The 5483-nt window shown below is 35.1% G+C and overlaps 1 pseudogene; it reads right to left on the bottom strand.

Annotated features, from left to right (window-relative positions):
• Positions 1-719: 719 nt before the first annotated feature.
• LOC112810225 (chromobox protein homolog 3 pseudogene) lies at positions 720-1354 on the bottom strand (annotated as a pseudogene).
• Between the last annotated feature and the right edge of the window lie 4129 nt (positions 1355-5483).

Raw genomic sequence — 5483 nt, 5'->3', positions numbered from 1 at the left:
ATTTTCATTTTTATTCAATTCAAAATATTTATCTAATTATTCTTGTGATACTCTATTTGATTCATGGGTTACTTTAAAGTGTATTATTTAATTTGCAAATATTTCAGGCTTTCCAAATAACTTTCTTTTATTACTTTCTAGTTTATTTCTGTTGCAGTCTAGGAAAGCATTTTCATGGCCTCAATTGTTTTATTTTTTTAACTTTAAGTGATTTATTTCTTAAGTTGCTGAAAATGATAGCATCCCAGAAACACGGGCTTATCCATGGTTATAAGTGCTGTTTTTGTTTTGGTGAATGTTAAAAAAACAAAAACCATTTATGTATGTATTTTAAGTATACATACAAAAACCCCCTAAATAAACAAAAAATCCAGAATGGTCCATAGGCATATAGGAGTTAAACACAAATTCTGACCGGGTAACGACTATGAAGATTTCCCCCAACATTTAGAAAAGGTGTTCTCTAATGCAGGGGGATAATATACCATGGTCTCAAATATTTTTTTCTGATAAAGGAAGCAACTACAGAAAGCTTTTATTTGTTCAAAGTAACCAGTGCTATAGATGCAAAAAAACCCCAACAACTCCCCCAGTACTACTTTAAAACAAACATATCAAACTTGATTTTCATTAGAATGTTATTTCCTCACACTAATAAATCAAAAAACAAAGACCCAGATTATACATACATATACATATATATAAAGCAACACAAACAATTATTGAGCTTCATCTTCTGGACAAGAATGCCAGGTTAGTCTCTCTTCATAAAAAGCAATTACAATCTGAGAACACTTCATATTTGCCTCTTTTGCCAGCACCAAGTCTGCCTCATCTGAATCTTTCCATGTCATGAGAAACATTAATTCTCCACTGCTGTCCGTGGCACCAATTATTCACTCAAGATCAAGACCTCTGGCAAAGCCTCTTGGTTTATCAGCAGCATCTCTTTTCTTCTTTGATTTGCGATCATCAGATTCACTGTCAGATAAAGATTTTCTTTTTGTACCATCTTTTTCTTTACCAGCTTTTTGAGAATTAAGAAATGTTTCAATTAACTCTGGACAATCTAAATTTTCTTCAGGTTCCCAAGTATTGTCAACATCTGTAAATCCCTTCCACTTCAGGAAATACTCCACCTTCCCATTCTCTACACATTGGTCCAGTACTTTTTCCACCACAAATTCTTCAGGCTCTGCCTCTTCTACTTTTTTACTCTTTCCATTTTGTTTCTTTCCCATTTTTTGCAATGTAGTTTTATTGGAGGCCATTTTTTATTGCAGACTTGAAGAGCTATTATTCACCACCTCCGAGCTGCTCCGGGTCCCATGTCTGCGGCGTCTCTGGCCCTGCGTGCCTCCCATGGTCTCAATTGTTTTAAATATGGGGACATCTGTTTTATGGCCCAAAATATAGTCTATCTTCATGAATGTTACAAGTGCTACAAGTGCTACTTTAAAAGATTGTGTGCATTGCTTTTGTTAGGTAGAGGGTTCCATAAACGTCAATCAGGTCAAGTTGATTATCAAGGTTGTTCAAGTGTTCTTTGTTCTTCTATAAATTACTAAGATAACATTCTTCAACTATCATGGATTTATCTATTTGTCCATGTATTTTGAAGCTCTGTCCTTAAGAACTTACATTTTTAAAATTATAATGTCTTCCTGGGGAATCAATCCATTTGTTATCACATGATGTTCTTTAATATCCCTGCTAGTCTCATTGTACTGATTTCTACTTTGTCTGATATTAATATAGCTACTATAACCTTATTGTGATTAGTGTTTGCATGATATATCACTTTCTATCCTTTTGCTTTTAGCCTCTCAATGTTTTATATTCCAAGTGAATATAAAATATAAAATGGCACTTAAGCCATGTGTTTTAAGGCTTAATACTATGGCTGTATTTAAATCTACTATTTTTCTAACTCTTCTCTACATATGCAATTTTTTTTTGTTTTTTTTCCTACCTATTTCTGGGAAAAGCTAGTAGCTTTGTATGATTATTTTTTATCTGCACTTTGATATACAAGTTGTGGGTTTTAAGTTTTATCTCTCTGCTGAAATTCTCCATCTGTTCTTGAAATTGTTCACCTTTTCCACTAGATCCTTTAATATGTTAATTACAGTTATTTTAATGTTCCAACCTCAAAATTTTGATATTTATGTGTTCTATCTGATTCTGTTGATTGATTTGCCTCTTATTAATATGATTTTTTCTTGCCTTTTTGTATGCTTTAATTTTCTTTAAATTTAATACCTGACATCATGTATAGAACATTAAGGACTGAGATAAATGTTATTTTTGCCTGAACATAGGCTTCTTTTCTTTTTTCAGTCTGTTAAGTGTACGAGGTTGAAATACCCTTGGGGTGCCTGGGTGGCTCCACTGGTTAAGTGTCTGCCTTCAGCTCGTGTCATGATCCTGGGGTCCTGGGATCAAGCCCCACATCAGGCTCCCTGCTCAGTGGGGAGCCTGCTTCTCCCTCTCCTGCTCCTCCTGCCTGTGCTCACTCACTCTCTCTCTCCCTCTCCCTCTGTCAAGTGAGTAAATAAAATCTTTAAAAAAAAAAAAGAAAGTGTCCAGTCAGGAATTTATTTGTGTTCGGGTTTGCACTGCTATTGTTTTCTGCAATGTACACAGGCTACCATTAATTTGTACTAGAGGGAGGTTCAGCAGTTAGTATTTTTCTCTATTAGTTCTCAACCCTATTTCAACCTTGTCTGCACACCTGGTGGAGAGTTTCGCACTCTTCTGATTTTTTCCACAGCCTACTGTAACTCATTATCAGGTGCTAGATTCATGGTGGAAGCTACAGGGAAGAATGTCTGTTGTCCTGATCTAGCTTCAATTTTCAGCAGATGTTGTATGCCTGGGCTCAAAGGTGAAGCTATCTCAGCATTCCTGCCTCTAACCTCAATGGCAAGAAACCAAACTCTGCCTTTTATTTGAAGTGTGTTCTATGCAGGGGATAATCCCCTACCCCTCACCCAGTTGTAGGTGGGATCTCATGGTACTCATACAGGATCCTGGGCCAAGAATTGCTTTATGCTCTAGGAAATGAGTTTTATTTCTTCTACACTTTCTCTAGCCACAGGAGAGAAGGTTTTCTGTCCCTTGCCTAGTAGCTTAAAGCTCTGTAATTTAAAAACGTGTTGGGAGTGATGTCAGTCAAAATGGCAGCATAAGGACCTCTGAAAACTCTTTTCTTCACCATCAAAAAATGGTAAAAAAAAAAAACTTTTTCAGAATTCTGGAAGTGAATCAAAGCCTTGTAGCAATCTGGAGAGCATTTACTTAAGAACAGTAGCTTGATCTCAGTAAGAAGAGTGAAGTAAGCACTAAATATAATTTAAATTTTTATTGAGGACACAAAATTCTCAATGTCAAGGCCCCATTTTCCAACTCTAAAAAATAGTGTTTGCATTAGATTATACAGTCTCTCACAGGAACATCTGCTAACCAATGATTCTACTTTTAATAGGAAGAATTACAGCCCTAATGGCCTTTCAGAAAGATAATTAGTATCTATATATACCATTAATGTCATGATATAGGCAGTCACTTTGTCTATCAATTTTAAGCTAATTTTCTAATTTACTAGCAAAAATATTCAAAGCTAAAATTATTGAATTATTAAAATAGTTCCCATAAACTAAAATTTTTAATTACTTAGCTTAATTCTCTATATACAATTTTATCTCAAGGGGAAGGAATTCAATCAAAACTTTGTAACATACCAAAAACAGACTTATAAGTATTTAATACATTCTTCCTAAACTAATATTGAGACTTTAGAAAAGCTGTATAGACAAAAATTTGCAAATATACTAAATTGCTGTGCTGTAATATGTATACTTTTCGTGCAGGAATAAAAAATTATTTAGACATTTTGCCATTGCAAAACATAATTACCACCAAACTGATCTCTCCTTACTGTTATCTCCTCCCTTCCTCTCCTATCCTTCACTATTTCGAGAAAGAATCCATGTCACAACTGAGAAAGTCAAATGGACAGCCAGAGGCTGCTATTTCTTCCTAAATATTTCAGCTGATTCATATTCATGTAAGAATCCATGTACAAACTTACTTGGTGTCTAAAACTATTTTAGCGAGGCATGTGGGTGGTTCAGTCGGTTAAGTGTCCGACTCTTGGTTTTGGCTCAGGTCATGATCTCATGGGTCATGGGCTCAAGCCCTGCATTGGGCTTCCTGCTCAGCAGCCAGTCTACTTGAAGTTTCTCTTCCTCTGCCCCTCCCCCACTATCTTTCTCTCAAATAAGTAAACCTTTAAAAAAATAATAAATTAAAATTATTTTAGCAATCCCTGCAAAATTAATATGAAAACTCAAAAGTTCACTGCACAATAATCACAAAGAAAAGTAAACACAGAGGAAAAAAATAGGAAATCATTGAATGTTACAGAATAAGAAAATAAAAAAACAAATGACTCACTTAGGAACATCTTAGTTCTTAACTTAGTTCTAAGTTCACTGCAGTAGAAGCCACTATATATATATATATATACACATGTATATACACATACACATATGTATATATATACAGGCTATATAATAAGTTGTGTGCACACACACACGTATATATATATATATATGGAAAGCTGAATACAGTTTGGGTCCAACTAAGAATCATAAGTATCTTTATTCTTTCCCCAGTTACTAGCTGTTTTAAAATCTATATATAGGAAAGGTAACCACAAACCATGCATATTCTAGGATAGTCCCAATTTCTACCATTGGGTCCAGAGAATTCTTACTTCAGGAAAAGAAATTCACATGCAGGGAATCACATGCAGAAGAATAAAAAGCAAAGAAGCTCATGAATAAAATACCCGGATTTATTTGAAGGAATGCACATGTAGGTAACAAATAATATTTTAGCCTTGTTAGGACCTATGTAGGGTTCCAGACAAAATTTGGGTTCCCAGTAGTTTGAGTTTCAGATAAAAAATTTTAAAAATAGTATAAGTATATCCTATGCAATGTTTAGGATATATACTGAAAATTTGTTTATTTTGAAATTGAAACTTAACTAGTCCTCCTGAGTTTCTACTTGACAAATCCAACCCTAAGCTACCCCAAATGTATAAATAATTGAATCACTGTACTCTCATTTGTACTTACTAAAATACTTGCTCATAATAAAAAGTAGTGCAGGGGCCCCTGGGTGTCTTAATAGTTGAACATCTGACTCTTGGTTTCAGGTCAGGTCATGATCTCAGGGTCGTGAGATGGAGCCCCACAGCTCTGGGCCCGGTGCAGAGTCTGCTTGAGATTCTTTCCCTCTCCCTCTTCCTCCCCCTCTGCTCCCCCCCACTCCTGCATGTGCATGTATACTGTCTCTCGATCTAAAAATTAAATAAACAAAATCTTTTTAAAAAGTAGTGCAGATCTCCTTCCCAATTACAACAGATTCTATCAATGAAACCTTATTTATAAGAGAAGTATGAGTGAGCCTCA

The sequence above is a fragment of the Callorhinus ursinus genome, unplaced genomic scaffold, assembly GCF_003265705.2.
Source record: "Callorhinus ursinus isolate GAN/ISIS: 27379988/994484 unplaced genomic scaffold, GSC_fseal_2.0 scaffold65, whole genome shotgun sequence".
In the NCBI taxonomy this organism is placed as follows: Eukaryota; Metazoa; Chordata; class Mammalia; order Carnivora; family Otariidae; genus Callorhinus; species Callorhinus ursinus.
The sequence above is the reverse complement of the archived record's forward strand: the minus strand, read 5'-3'. Positions and strand labels throughout refer to the sequence as shown.